General features: G+C 42.5%; 1 long non-coding RNA gene across 1 annotated transcript in view; it reads right to left on the bottom strand.

The window, feature by feature from the left end:
* The window catches only part of LOC133750085 (uncharacterized), a 469,371-nt gene extending 453,179 nt beyond the window's left edge, over nt 1-16,192 (bottom strand). Inside the window, exon 1 of the long non-coding RNA XR_009864640.1 lies at nt 16,039-16,192. This is a non-coding gene — a long non-coding RNA (uncharacterized LOC133750085). The remainder of the gene's footprint in view (nt 1-16,038) is intronic.
* Nucleotides 16,193-16,392: the final 200 nt, after the last annotated feature.

Raw genomic sequence — 16,392 nt, 5'->3', positions numbered from 1 at the left:
TAGAAGACTGAAATAATGCAGAATTAGTAAGCAGTTGTGAATTTGAATAACTGGGAGAACTAGATTCCCATGAGGGAAACAGGAGAATTGAGTACGCTGGCTAATGTAAAAGCCAAGTGGAAAAGGCATCACATTTTACTTGGTTCATGTCGCTTTTGGGCTCCTGAGAGGTTAGTGGGGACAACAGCACCCAGATACAAATTGATGCCATGGGGCTAAGGAATTTTTAAAGGAAGCATGAAGGAAAAAAAAAACGAAATGAAATTTCTCTCTATAACTAGTCTTGCAATGAACCAGAGGGAAAAAGAAAGAAGAAAGTGAATCAACTAAAAAACAGCAAAGCTCTTCACCAGGTGAAGTAGAATAATATGATTACTTACAAACCAGCACCTGTTTTCAGGTATGAAACTCATTTCTCTTTAAAATTCGTTCTCTGTTCTCTTCTCCTCCACTGTCAATCCCTAGCTTGGGCCACATTCGCCTACCATCTGGGTGACTTAGAGCATCTTTTAAACCTACCTCGTTGCTTCTGGCCTATCTTTGACCAATTGGGACTCCCAAAGTCCTCATTCTTCTATGGCTTCTCCTTCTCTCTACTGGATAAAACTGAAGCTCCTTAGCATGAAAATTATTTCCTGAGAAAATTCCTTGTCCCCACGTCCTCTTTCCTACCTGCAATGCCTGACTACCTGAATTTGTTTCACAGGGTTCTCAGGTATGATCCCATTCATATTCATCCATCAGATCTGTGGTGTATCTCAAGGACTTTATTACTAAAACTAAACTTCTAAAGTTTGTGAGTATGTTCTTTCCTCAGGAGTAAGTATAGGTTCCAAATTATCCCCATCAATGTCAGTCTCCCTTGATTGTATTCCAATATGCTGTGATTTTACAAATAGGAGGGAAAAGAGTAGAATAAACCCATGAAATGTGTCACGCATGTGAAAGTCATCTGTCATGGGGTTAAGACAGGAAAAATGTTGAGATTCACTGTTGTGAATTATGTAATAAAATATCCACAGATAATTCATATTTCTGGAGGTAGCAATCATAAAATTTATTTATAATTATTTATCTATTGTTTCCAGGTGAACTTCTCAATAGTATACACTTGTGATTTTTATTCCTGTGCTTGGGACTTGAAAATGTCTAATAAAAACAGGTTTTTTCTTCCTAGGGTTAAATGAAGTCAGAGGTCATGAAGGCAGCCTATGGTATCGTCTGGAAGTGAGAACTATATTTTATGAACTTTGGTGGGAATGGAGAAGGGACTGGGTGGTAGAATATGGAGAATGCGGATGTAGGCTTTGATTTCAATAATTTTGTCAATAAAAAGGAGAAACATAGGGCAGTGCTAACGAAAGAAAATAAGTTCAAATTTTTGGCTCTAACCATTTCATGGAAATTTCTGGCTGAAGTCACTAAGAATTCTCATTGTTAATTTCATGGGACATTTAAATGATCATCTCCCAGAATCCCTCAGTAGCACTCAACTCAGTAGACCAGTCTATCCTTTTGAAATAGCCTCTTTTCTTCACTGCTGTGTCATCAAGTGAGCTCATCTGTGAAGATAGGAATTTCTCTGTCCTCTTGGACTCTCCTTTGTTGATGTCTTCACCTGTGTTCAGCCCACGTACTGGATTTTCAGACCTTGAATTGCACAATCTTGGCTTTCACCTCACATTCCAACGCTGGCAATTTCATCCATTCCAATGACTTTAAGTATCAACTAAATGTCAACAATTTCCATTTTTTTTAAAAAAAATATTTAGTCCACTATTTTATAGATACATTCAATAGTGTATCCAGATATCTTTGCAAAACCATCTGACAATAAATATTCAAAATTAAATTATCTCTCATCTCAATCAGGTGATATCTACATATTTACTCAACAGAGACAACTAAGAACCATAATTCTGTCCTCCTTACTCCTCACTTTGCTCACACATTCAGTTTTTAACCAGGTCCTTCAATTACATCATCCATTTATGTCTCTGTCCTCACTGCCGCACCTGGTTTAAACCACAATCGTCTCCCACTTGGTTATTGTTAGTACCTAATGGGCTCCTAGATTCCACTGCCTTCCAATCCCTTCTACATTCATCAGTTTGGATCACATTTCTGCTCTGCTCAAAAAATTTAGGTTACACATGAAGTTCCCTGAGATAGCCCATAAACACCTTGCAAGTGCTGACCATTTCTTACTTCTCTAGTCCTAGACGACTCATGTCCACACACCCACATATCATGATGTTCCCCCTATTGATATCTCTCTTTCCCACATATACCAAGTTCCTTCCTACCTGGATGCCTTGTACATGTGTTTCTTAGCTTAGAATTCATTCCCAGCGCCTGCCTACCACATCTTTGCTAACTTCTTGTCAGTATGTATGCCTCCGGTCAGATGTCCATGGTTCACAGGGGAATCCCCTGTCATCTTTCAAACATAATTTAAGTAACTTGACCTTCCTATTAAGATGATCTTGTGATGTCCTTTATTTTCCTTCATAGCACTTATTACAGTTAGTCTCTGTATGTATGTTTACTTGTTTGCCTCTCTCTTCCCACTAGGCTATATGTTCCATGAATTCAGGGCTATATAACCAAGAGTTGGCATATAATAGGTGTCACAATAAATGCTTGTTAAGTGAATGAATAAATAGATGAATATTAAGTGATTGCTTAATAATAAAAGAGAAAATGCCCCAGATTTTAAAAATCCCATAAAGTTAAAATATATCTAAGTTTAGTCACTAAGTAAATGACTCTTAAGGATTTGAGCATATAATCATGGCTCATGTATAGTATGTACTAAGGACAGACTTATAGCAACACTTCCTGCATAAAGTCACTTAACAATCATTAACATAGTAAAACTATGAGCTGACAGATGAGAAAGCTCGGAAAAAGAAATTTTACTAAGTTGTTTAAAAGACACAGAATTGTGAAGAGAAGAAATGAGGACTCAAACATAGGCAGTCCTGCTCCAGAGTCTTCATGCTTAAGCACTATTTAATTCAGAACTTCCCAATTGGTGAGCCATGAATGACTTACACATGTGCCACCAAAAAATTGATTTGTTCAGCCCTGGGGCAGCCAGGCTGGTAGCCTCAGGCTAGAAGCAGCTTTGTCCAGGGCTCCTCAGAGTGACAGGATAGGCCTGATGCCCACAAGGAGGGGCAGCGAGCCTGAATTAATGTCTGGTACTGTGCTGCAGCTGAGTGAGTACTATAAACACGGGGCTCTATCTCAGCAGCTTCCATACAGAAGTCACTGTGCACTGCAGACAGGGTACTCCCCGACCTGCTGGGGAAGTGCGAATCCCAGGTGTGCCAGCGATGCACTGAGCAGCCCAGGGTGCTGACATTGGTGGGGCAGGGCAGCAGAGGTGGTGGGGCAGGAAGCTCTGTCTTCATATCACTGAGTACATACGACTACTGTGGCTGATGCATCCTCTTAGGCTCAGCTAGCTGCAAGGTGAATGACCACTCTAATCTGCCCTTCCACCATTATCTTGAAATGCTTTCTTTAAAACTATTTCATTACTTTGGAAGTGCCTTTTCATTCCCATCTTTGTCAATGAAAGGAAAAGAAAGAGCTTTCAGATATTTTAATGAATTTCAGTTTTTGTATAATTTTGAATTGCTGTGATACAAAATGCTGTGCCTTATTTATTTATTTATTTATTTGAAAGGCAGAGTGACAGACAGAGAGATCTTCCATCCCCTAGTTCACTGTTATATCCAAATAGATGTAACAGCTGGGACTGGACCAAGCTAAAGCCAGCAGCCACAAACTCCACCTGGGTCTCCCACCTGGCTGGCAGGGATCCAAGTACTTGGGTCATCATCCACTGCCTTCCCAGGTTTATTAACAGGAAGCCGGATCAGAAGCGGAAGGACTAGCCTTCCAATATGGGAATGCAGGTGCCCTAGGTAGCAGCCTACTCCATTGTACCACAACATCAACCCCCTAAACATTTTATTACCTGTCAATGTGAACAAAGTTTCTCACTGATGCTATCAAGACTGTAGAGAGGTGGACATTGAAAACTCCTCATTGGAAACTCTCATCATTTGGAGTGTAAAACCTTTAATATAAAAGTTACATTTGTGGCCTACGGCCATACCACCCTAACCTTGTCTGATCTCAGAAGTTACATTTGTGGAAACAAGTTCAAGTTTTACCTAAAATTTTTGTAAAGATACTATTTATTACTTTCATATAAATTTATATTCATATCTTCTTTAATATTTTACATTTTGTTTTCTTTTTCTTGTCATAATAGTTATATAACATAAAGAAAATATAACAATGTTTTTTACCAACCACCCAAACAGATGCCCTAAATTCTATGCAGTTTATATCAACTATTACTTTCTGTGTGTGCTACAGTGAGAATGAGGGTGGGAAATTCACCTGCACATGACACTCCATGAGAAATGTGTTCAGGTTTTTGATGTGCTTATTCTGTACATGTAGACTCACTCAACCATACTACATAACTGGCAGACACTTCTTTTTTAAAAAAAAAAAATATTATTTCTGTTTATTTGAGGGGCAGAGAGTGAGACAAAAACATGGAGAAAAGGAGCTCCTAAATTAGTTCACTCACCAAATGCCTTCAATGGCTGGGTCTGGGGATGGGCTGGGAATGCCATCCAGGTCTCCCATGTGGGTGGCAGGAACCCAATTATTTGAGCCATCACCAATGCCTCCCCTTGTCTGCAACAGCAGGAAGCTGGAGTCAAGAGCCAGACTTGATGCCGAACCCAAGTACTCTGAGGTGGGATGCATTCTTAATTGGTGCCTTAGTCACTAGGCTAATTGCCTGCTCCAGCAGATATTTCTGAATGACCACAGCCTCTCTGGCTGTTTTCTCTGTGTGGTAGCTAAGAGTAGACGTTCGGGAGCCAGAATGCTTGATTTGAATTCCGGCTTTGCCACTGAATAGCTGTGTGGCACCAAGCAGGTAGCCTAACCTCTGTTTTGTGACATACAAGAGGATCATAATAGCAAGCACCTCATAGTTGAGGTCTCAGAATCATGCCTGACATATTCTAAACACTCCCACAATGCCAGCTATTGTTTTTCTCTCTCTCTTCCTGACTTTTGTATCATTGATCACTGACTATTCTTTCTTTTCCTATACATCATAGGCTAAGCTAGAGACTCTCAGGAGCTCATTGAACTCACCACAGTGCACTATCTTTTTTATTTTCTTGTCGACTTCCCAGCCTTCCCTCATTAGAGCAAACTCCTTAAGAGCAGGAACTGTTCCATTAGCTCTGCCATGGTGCCTGGTACTCATTAGCTGGTCAATGGATGACTGCCAGCATGGAGGGGCCCATTTTATCCCTCTGTTTCTATAGCAATGGCTTAGGAAGGCAGGAAGAAGAGAGACAACTTTTCAAACAGGTCTTTAGAAGTTGGACTGCAGAGGAGAGACTCCATAATATTGCCCTGCTCGCTCTCCCTTGTCCCATATCACAGTTGACCCTGTGATGATGAAAACGTTATCACCTCTTCTCCATACAAATCCATCCCACTGCCCTTTGGTCACTCCATGGCTCTTTCAGTGTTGTGGATGGAGCACAGGAAGTCTTGGGTGTTTTGATGTTAGCTGTATGCTAAGCTGTGACTTGATGGGAGTTCTCAGTGCTCTGGTGATATGTAGAGCATTTGTCATGAACAAGATTGCCCTGGCTGCTTGGAGGACAGTTGGGTTGGACCATGAGTCAAGGCATGAGAAAGCACAGTATGTACTGGCCCACACATCTCATTATGGTGATGACTTCCTACGACAGCTGCAGATGGTGCTAGACTCTGATTCTGTAGGCAAACATGTCCGTCTAGCTCACAGCAATATGAATGTATCAAACCTTTGTCTTTCTTGCCTAATCCCCCATGGGGCAGACATTGTGGCATAGCAGGCTAAGCTGCTGGTTGGGACTCCTACATCCCATATCAGAGTGCCTGGTTCTTCTGTTTTCCAATTCAACCTCCTGCTAATGCACATCCTGGGAGGCAACAGATGCTGGCTCAAGTATCTGGGTCCCTGCCACCCACATGGGAGACCCAGATAGAGCTGTAGGCTTCCAACTACAACCTGGCCCAGGCCTGGCTATTGAAGACATTTGCGAAGTGAATCAGTAGGTGGAAAATTCTCTGTCGCCCTCTGTCTCTGTCTCTGTCTGTCTCTCTCTCTCTCTCTCACGCACACACACACATACAGTCATTCTTCCCTTTCAAATAGATGGAAGTAAACATTTTTTAAAAATTCTCCTAAGGATGAGAGATTTATTAAATAGTATCAAATTAATTTCCTATAATAGTAATAATATTAGAACTTGGTCACATTGATTATGGACTAACTTTCCCATTCCCCACATGTATAGGCTGACCCTCTGCTGTTTAGTATTTACCTGTGTAATAATGTGCAGAGTATTGTCAGGAAGAACTGAGCCAAGGGGAAAGATGGAGACCCAGTCTTTTCCTGGATCTGCTTCTAACTAAATTAAGCAAATCACTTAATCTTCTTTGATTTAAATTTCCTTATCTCCAAATTGTGGGCTGGACAAGATAATCCCTAAGGTCCCTTACAGTCATAAAATTATAGGCCTCTGTGATTCAGAACATAATTTTAAAATGTTAAGTGATCATTGAGGTTTACAGCAGTTATGGCTTTGCATTTATGGTGGATCAGTGACCATATTTATGATTTATTCTACTCCAAATCCTTAGTCGGTATCTCAGCTCCCAATTATGGCACTGTCCCTAAAGGAACATAGGAGCAACTTTATGATGATTTGCTTCTCAAGAAGACTTCCAGGGATGAATTGAGGGAAAAACTGTACAAACTTTTATAGTTTTCTACTTTATTATTGATCTGAGATTTGGGGGTCTTTAGAAAAGGATTAAAATGTACAGTAGTATGAGTTTTAAGAGGCTACTTATTTTTTTAGTTAAATACTGTACTGCTAGTAATTGAGAATAAAAATTTCACATGCCTTTTGCAGAGTGTTCCATCCACTGGTATACAGATCTAGACACTGAAACAAATACTCATGTGTGTCTCAGGGGTATGTGTTTATACCAGATCCCCTGCTACTCTGACTGGTGAATTCCATAGGTAGGCTCAAAAGCAGAATTGTAATTTTACCTAGGGCAAGTTCATTTTATTCTGCATTTCCAGCATGTTGCTCACCCCCTTCTGACAAAGTTGGCATGACTGTAGAATAGTTTGCCAAGGGAAATTCTTCCTACAAGGAACCCTTTAGAGCTAGGGCTTCTGACTGGAACATGCTATCCCTATCTTCTCTGGGTTCAAAGAGCTGAGTTGTAGGAAAGGGTAAAAAAAAAAAAAAAGTTCTGTAGCCCCCACCCAACACAGGGTCACTGATTCCTTTTTTTTTTTTTTTTTTTTTTTTTAAGATTTATTTATTTATCTGAGAGGCAGAGACAGAGAGAAAGGTCTTCCATCCACTGGTTCACTCCCCAAATAGCTGCAAAAACAGGAGCCAGCCCGATCCAAAGTCAGGAGCCAGGATCTTCCTCCAGGTCTCCCAGGAGGGTGCAGGGGCCCAAGCACCTAGGCCACTCTCCACTGCTCACCTCCCCACACTCCCACCCCCCAGGCCACAGCAGAGAGCCAAATCAGAAGAGGAGCAGCTGGGACAGAACCGGCGCCAATATGGGATGCTGGCGCCACAGATGAAAGCTAAGCCCACTATGCCACAGCGCCGGCCCCATGGGTTACTGATTTCCCTTTCTAATACTTTCAGTTTCATGTCAACCAGTCCTAAAATTAAGTGCTGTATTATGTACCACAAACTTACAAGTAGAATAGCAAGTAGGAGCCTTATGGGACCATAAAAGAATGGGATATCTTACCTTCTTCCTTTCCTTAACTTTGTTTCCCCACAACACACGCATACACCCAGAGGATCTCAGGATACTTAACAACTGTTAATAAATTTACAGGATAACCTCTCAATACATTAGACAATGTACAGTGTCTTATTAGAATTTCTTAATCAACAGGTAGCCTGGACATTCAATCTGATAGTCCACATCAGCCTTGGGAAACCTTGATTGCAACCTAAAACCACCCAGTCCCATTCAGCTGGCAGCTGAAGGCGAGACATTAGTGGCTCCTCTTCCTCTCACCTCTAAACACCTTATCAACATTCCCCTCAAAAAACAAAACAAAGCAACAATGTTAGTAACTGCAGCTACCCCTAAACTGGAAAGCCAGATATTATCGCTTCCCCTACACTATCAGCTTAATGGAATCAGTTAAAATTTATGATGCAAATAATTTTAGACCAAATTATCCAAAATATTCATGCATAAGCCACTGGTCCAAGAAATCACCATTTCAAATCCCCAAATGCATCTTTCTTGCAAACAATCCAAGTACAACCTTTTTTTGTTTTTGTTTTTACAACTATGTGCTGAGGATAGACCAAATGCTTAGCAATATGCCTGATCAAGACTAGAGAAGCATTAAAAATAGCACACACTGTGTTTTATAAAAAGCAGAGGGAAAGCATGACAGTGGGACAGAAGATGTGAACTGGAAAACCTTCTTCCTGTCATGGCTGGTGAAACAAAGAACACATACACCAAGGTTCCCATTGCAGCTGTATGGCTACCAACCCAAACCCTCCTTCCTCTCACAGTGATACACCTCCACTCTCTGAGCTCCTGATCGCTCTTCACCCCTTTTCTACTGGCTTCCACTGCATGATCTCATGAGTCCACTTTCTTTTTTTTCTTTTCTTTTTTTTTTTTTTTTACAAGCATAGTGGACAGTGAGAGAGAGAGACAGAGAGAAAGGCCTTCCTTTTTGCCATTGGTTCACCCTCCAATGGCCGCTGCGGCCAGCGCATCGAGCTGATCCAAAGCCAGGAGCCAAGTGCTTCTCCTGGTCTCCCATGCGGGTGCAGGGCCCAAGCACTTGGGCCATCTTCCACTGCCTTCCTGGGCCACAGCAGAGAGCTGGCCTGGAAGAGGGGCAACCGGGACAGAATCCGGCACCCCGACCGGGACTAGAACCCGGTGTGCCGGCGCCGCAAGGCGGAGGATTAGCCTGTTAAGCCACAGCGCCGGCCGAGTCCACTTTCAAAAGCTCCCAATGCAGACCACTATGTCACTAAGAGGCAAAGCTGACTCCTTATTATGATTCATAATATCCTATCCTCTAACTCCTTGATGCTCAAAGTGGGACTTTTAGATAAACAACATCCATATTACCTGGAAGTCTGCTAAAAAAGCCAAAACTCAGGCCCCACCTGGCCTATGGAAAAAGACTATACACATTTCCAAGACCTCTGGGGAGCTAGAAACCACTCAATAAATATTTACTCAGGAAGCCAAATTGCCAAATCTGATAGACATTGTTTTACATATGTATGTATGTATGTGTTTGAGAAAGGAAAGAGAGAGAAAGTCTCCCATCTGCTGGTTCATTCCCCAAATGGCCGTGACAGCCCGGCCAAAGCCAAGAGTCCAGAGCTCTATAAGGGTCTCTCATGTGAGTTGCAAATACCCCAGAATTTGAGTCATCATCTGTAAGTACAGTATTGAAAAACTGGCTTGTTTAGGGTGCTGGCACATGAAATACTGGGATGCATATAAATGTACCCTCAGAAGGTGCAAAATATTTCACAAACTTGTCATACAGTCTTAGCAAAAAAGCTATTGTCTCTTTAAAAAATACAGTTCTGTCATTCACTGAGCCTTTGGCTCTCAAGGATTAAAAATTTATCAACTCCTGGGGCTGACATTGTGGTACAGTGGGTTAAGTCACCTCCTGTGATGCCAGCCTCCCATATGGATGCCAGTTCGAAATTCAGGTGCTGCACTTCTGATCCAGCTACCTGATAGTGTGTCTGGGAGAGCAGCAGGAGATGGCCCAAGTCTTTGGGCCTCTGCACCCATGTGGGAGACCTGAAAGAAGCTCCAGGATCTTGGCTTTGGTCTGGCACAACCCCAGCCATTGCAGCCATTTGGGGAGTGAACCAGCGGATTTAAAATCTCTCTTGCTCTCTCCCTCTGTAACTCTGCCTTTCAAATAAGTAAGAAATAAATCTTTTTTTAAAAATTGTCAACTGTTGAAGCTAGATAATGCTTTAAAAGTTGTGAGGCTCTCACAAAAATACGATTTTTTTTTTTTATTTGACAGGTAGAATTATAGACAGTGAGAGAGAGAGACAGAGAGAAAGGTCTTCCTTCCATTTGTTCACTCCCCAAATGGCCACTATGGCCAGCACTGCGCTAATCCAAAGCCAGGAGCCAGATGCTTCCTCCTGGTCTCCCATGCGGGTGCAGGGGCCCAAGTACCCGGGCCATCCTCCACTGCCTTCCCGGGGCCACAGCAGAGAGCTGGACTGGAAGAGGAGCAACCGGGAATAGAACCCGGCACCCATATGGGATGCCGGTGCTGCAGGTGGAGGATTAACCTAGTGAGCCACAGCGCTGGCCCCTGCACAAAGATACTATTCAGAGAGAACATGACACTGAGGATTCCCTTGAGTGCAAAAGTAGTCAGTTCAGTGTAGTTCTATTTTTGCCATATACGTAGTTCTGGTCCCTTAAATCAATATAGCTCCATGATAAGGCTCAGTCATTCCTCTCTCTATTATGAAGCAACATGCAGTGCTCAGAGAAAGGCTTATCCAATAGAAGGGAAGCAAACAATTGCTAATAAGTAAATAAATGAAAACAAAAAAAATGTTCACAGATGGGTTCATCCCTCTTACACTATTCACATATTTAGAGTAAGTTAGGAGAGAATTAAAATTGAGGAGACTGAAAATCAGACTTTGGAACCAGAAGTGGTTTTGATTGAACTCTGTGACTAATACCGGGGCCTGGCAGTGGGACTCTCTACTCCCCCATCTAGAACAGGTGTAAGGCAGTCCCTACATCCCAGGCACACAGATACCAGTGATCTAGGCTTTATTAGATCTACAGTAATATGTCTTTGAATGGCAACCATAGAATCATACTAGGTGGAAGTTGGTAAGCGAGGGGCTGAGGGTGAGAAGAGGGGTCCATCTCAGTGGTCTTGAGAAGTTTTCTCCAACAGGACTACGCCCATTTCAATGCCACCCACACTCGAATTCAGAACACTCTTTGCAGATCTCTCATGTGGTCAGTATGCCTCACAAGCCCTCCAGTTCCTTTCCTTGTGGTCTATATCCCCTCATCATAATTACTGATTTATTTAAATCATTTGTTGAATATATGATTACTGAGATTCTATCCTGGAATTTCTCTAAGTATTTTTAAAGTAAGAAAGGAAGAAACCAGGAGGAAAACTGTACCCCAGGCATGAAATAGGTATTATTTTATCTTCTAAATTATTTTATAAAGTAGGTCTTAGGACTCAGCTTTACCTTTGAGAAAACAGCTCAGATGGTTGATTAGCTTCTCAAAAATATACAGTCAAGAGGGGCAGAGCTAGAATTTACCACGGCTGTTTGGGCAAAGTGCATCTTTACAGTTGGCAAAAAGCTTCCATACTGAACTGACGGTGAGTGCACATACTAAACAGTTCCTGTCCACCACTATCACTGGGATCTTCTCAAAATGGACTAAGAAAGGGAAATCCCAGCCCTGCAAAAACCAGTACAGCCATTTGTGAAGGCTCCTGGAAAGCAAGCCGGAGCTGAGTTTATGATTCTGGGACATGAGTCATTTCCCTTGGGAAAGTCTCCATGCCCATTCCTGCTCCAGGGTATGGCATGACTGACAACACCAGAAAGAAGTCTCTAAAAACTCCAAAGTATTATCTTTAATAGAAGATCTATTGTGAAAAGTGTCTTGTCCAAGCTAAATGCCTCCTCCTTGGGCTTGAGAAATATGTAGCAATTAAATTACTGCCAAAGTCTTTCTTATTTGGGCAAACTTGCATGGATGCTTCTTAGCAGGGCTCCGTCTTTGAGAGACTAGCCTTCATGGAGACCTACCTAGCACTTTTCCAACCAGCACAATGATTATTGAACACTTTTTAAAAGATAGGTGTTTTATTCTGACTTTCTGATACACCTTCTGATAAGGCCAGAATCTAGATAATCCAGGCTAACTAACCACCTTTTGTCTTAATTATCTGGCCCACAGAAAGATAATTTACTCAATTCTCCACTTCATTTTTCATGTGTAGATGAAATCTGACTGTAGTTGCTCAGGCACTATTAATTCAAGTTAACAAGCAACTAAGACTGCAATAAATTTGTATTTCAGGCTCAACTTTGATTTTACTTACAACCTTCATACATATGTGCTTGTCGTTGTGCTTCTCTTTGAAATGTGCTCTACAGATAGATACCACATGTAACCTTGTATATTTACACACTAAAACATATCTCATATTGGTAGGACTGAAGTAGTTAGCAGAATGAATATTTTTTTATTTGGTATTTCAAATGGGAAATAAGTGGAACATATGTTTCTGTAGATGGTATCCTGGGAACGAAAGCAATATGGAAAATCGGTAATTTTGAATAGCATGTGAAACTCAAAGGAAAGAAAAATATATGCAATGTGTAGTTCTTAATTCATGTAGGAGTAAAAATATGAACTAAGCACATAATGAGGGTTTACTAAAATAACATGCCTTTTGAACAAGAATCCTGAAACTTTTTTATAGCATTATCTACGATGTGGGATTAATTTTATGTAGCAAGGGGAATAAGCAAAGGCAATATTGACCTTCTGTTCCTCGAATCTGGCAACTTCTGCCTGCCACAGGGCCTTCAGCCAGGCTTTCCTTCCCCACTCTGTTCTTCCCACACTCTCAGCCTCATCACTGCTCTTTTCCTTGGGTCTCAGCTATAGTCACCACCTCAGAGAAGCCCTCCCTGACCATCTCCTTTACAGCAGGCCCCCTACCCTGCCACTCTCATGTATCACCCTGTCTTTTCCCTTTCTGGTGCTTAACATGATGTGTGTGCATGCACATGTGTGTTAATGCTTGTCTCCCACCTTTAGATTCTAAGCTCTGAGGAGGCAAGGAATTTGATGGTTGGTTCACCTCCACGTGCCTACTTATACAGCCTGTCACAGGTCATGTATCCAATGTAGGTGTGTTGGAAGAACAAATATCTGAACAGAGGATCAATCCAAGGTCCTTTGTGTTGGAGACACTCAGGACTAGGAAGGAGAGCCCCTCTCTTCATGGAGTTGTGCCTACACACTGTTAGTCCACAAGCCACACTTGTTGATGATTAGTGTAAAGGAATACCTAGAATGGTGAAGGTTCAGATACTTTGGATCTTTGCTTTTTCAGGAAGGTAATTATTAAATTATTAAATAATTATTAAACTATTTTTCAGGATGGTAATTATTAAAATGATAGCTGGCATGGAAAAGCAGGAAGTTACATGAAACTAGAAGATTGGTTCCTTAGGGAAGAAATTTTACTCCTAAGTTCTTCGTGAGAAACTCCTGAAGTAATTTTGTGACTTTGTATATTTTCTTTTTTTTTTTTTTTTTTTCATTTGACAGGTAGAGTTACAGACAGTAGAGAGAGAGACAGAGAAAGGTCTTCCTTCCATTGGTTCATCCCCCAAGTGGTTGCTATGGTCGGCACTACGCCGATCCGAAGCCAGGAGCCAAGTGCTTCCTCCTGGTCTCCCATGAGGGTGCAAGGGCCCAACCACTTGGGCCATCTTCCACTGCCTTCCCGGGGCTACAGCAGAGAGCTGGACTGGAAGAAGAGCAACCAGGACTAGAAACCAGCACCCATATGGGATACTGGCACCACAGGAAGAGGATTAACCAAGTGAGCCATGACGCCGGCCCCTGTATATTTTCATAAAAAAAAAAAAAAACTATTTAAAATGAGTTACCCTTTTAGAGGTGCGGTAGGACAGAGCTAGAATCACCACCATCACGAGTATCTCCCTTGTTGTTTTTGCAAACTCTGCAGTGGTGACATGGGACTAAGTTGTCATAAGAGGATAGAAGCAAGAGCAAATTCACTTTTCTTGGTGTCTACTAATCATATAGTAGGTTCACACCTTTCTCCATACACTTTATATACTCCACCTTATTTCCTTCTCACAACCACTCTAAAAGGGATGCCATTATTTCCAATTTACAGACGAGAAAACTGATTTGGTAAAGCTACTAATGTAAAAAAAAATGAAGAATTTAAATCCAGGTCTATTCTTTTTTGTTTATTTGTTTGTTTGCTTTGACAGGCAGAGTTAGACAGTGAGAAAGAGATGGAGAGAAAGGTCTTCCTTTACCGTTGGTTCACCCCTCAAGTGGGCGCTATGGCCAGTGCGTTGCGGCCAGCGCACTGCGCCAATCCGAAGCCAGGAGCCAGGTGCTTCTCCTGGTCTCCCATGCAGGTGCAGGGCCCAAGGGCCTGGGCCATCCTCCACTGCCCTCCCGGGCCACAGCAGAGAGCTGGACTGGAAGAGGAGCAACTGGGACAGAATCTGGCGCCCCGACTGGGACTAGAACCCAGGTGCCAGAGCCGCAGGTGGAGGATTAGCCTAGTGAACCTCAGCGCCGGCCTTATTCTGTCTTGTATGCTTCTGATTAATATTAAAACCCCTAATAAATAAGACTATTATTCATTATAGTAGAACTATGGGGCCGGCGTTGTGGCACAGTGAGCAAAGTTGCCGCAAACAACGCTGGCATCTCAAATAGGTGCCCGGTCATGTCCTGTGCTCCCCTTATGATCCAGCTCTCTGCTAATTAGCCTAGGAATGCAGTGGAAGATGGCTCAAGCGTCTGGATCCCTGATACCCACATGAGATTCTATGAAGTTCCTGGCTCCTGCCTTTAGCCTGGCCCAGCCCTGGCAATTGCGGCCACCTGGGAAGTGAACCAGGAAATGGAAGATTGATCTCTCTCTCTCTCTCTCTCTCTCTCTCTCTCCCTCCCTCCCTCCCTCCTTCTCTCCCTCCCTCCTTCCCTCTCTCTCTCTGCTCCTGTGCCCCATAACTCTAACTTTCAAATAAGTAAATATTTTTTTAAAAAGGAGAACTACGTGGTACACATTAAGGATACACAGAGTGATAGAGATGATAGGTAGGTAGGTAGATAGTAGGTACACACACACACACACACATATATATATATATATGTGCATACATAGACAGACTCCACTTCAACCTTCTCTAAGTAAATTGTACTTAATTCCTTAGTCATGCTGGACTATGAAAGGGGTATTACAATAACAAAGGTATTAAAAACCATCATTGGCTCTGAGCTCTCAGCTGTAGGAGTCACGCCCCACAGAGCTCCACTGTCTTCCTCTTAGCTCGCTAGACTTCCTGAGGCCTCAGAGCCTCTGTGTGGTTACTAAAATCCTATCCTCTCATGGCCATCATAAGTCTGCTCTCTCTGCCACTTGAGCTGATCCTGGTTGGCCTGGCCTGAGAGACTCCAAAGAATTCCTATGAGGCAAGAAATTGAAGAACTTTTGCTCATCAAAATTCCTCCTAGGAATTCTTATATTCATTTTGGAAAAATACACTGACAAGATGCTGAGTGTGTGTGTGGGAGGTGGAACTCAAAGCATGAGATCAACTCATGCAAGATGTTCCAAACCATCTTCTCAGGAAGATGAACCCTGGGCCCTAGAGAGCCCTTTGTTTGCCTTCCTATTGCAGTCTCTCAAATCACTCAGTTAGGCAGGACAGAAGTGAATTGCTCTGCAGAAGAGAAGTCAGTGAGGCTGGGCGTTGAATAGAAGGGCAGAGTAAAGAACAATAGCCCAGTGGGGGCAGGGCTATGGAGGAACAAAAGCAGACATGCTACTGGGAAATGTTGGAACTCTTTGCTGGGATGTGGTTTGATACAACAGCCCCTCCTCTGTAGCATGGTTTTGGAAAAGATTTAGCAAGACCTATAGTTTATGGAAGTGGATTATTCAGGGCAAAGTCAGAAAACGAAAACTGTTTTCAGGAGTGAAGCTTCATGTATAGGGCAGTGAGGACTTGTGGAGACCGTGGCCAGATGAGAGTTCGTTCAGGCTCTACCTAAAGGCACGCAGAATTTACTCACATGAAATACGATGCACCAGCAGATCACAAAACATTTGTCCCGCAGGCCACTGTTTGCCACCCCAGCTCCAGGGTAACTCGGAGACACCAAGCACTGCTGCCAGACGGATGGGAGATGGTGGAGCAGACACTGGGCTCAGGCTTGGAAGTGCCAGGTGACACCAGCACGTCACACGCATTAGCACCTAGGGAAAAGAAAAGTGAGACAAACACGGTCACTGAAACATTTAGTTTGGGACACAGAAAGTTATTTTAGTTTTGAAAGACAGGAATGGGGAAAATAATTCCTGGGTTACCCACATCACCTGCTAAAATCTACCAAGCTCACTCCATGTCCACTGTGAATACATTTCCT

The sequence above is a fragment of the Lepus europaeus genome, chromosome 20 (assembly GCF_033115175.1).
Source record: "Lepus europaeus isolate LE1 chromosome 20, mLepTim1.pri, whole genome shotgun sequence".
In the NCBI taxonomy this organism is placed as follows: domain Eukaryota; kingdom Metazoa; phylum Chordata; class Mammalia; order Lagomorpha; family Leporidae; genus Lepus; species Lepus europaeus.
Note: the sequence above shows the minus strand (reverse complement) of the source record. Positions and strands in the feature narration are given on the sequence as shown.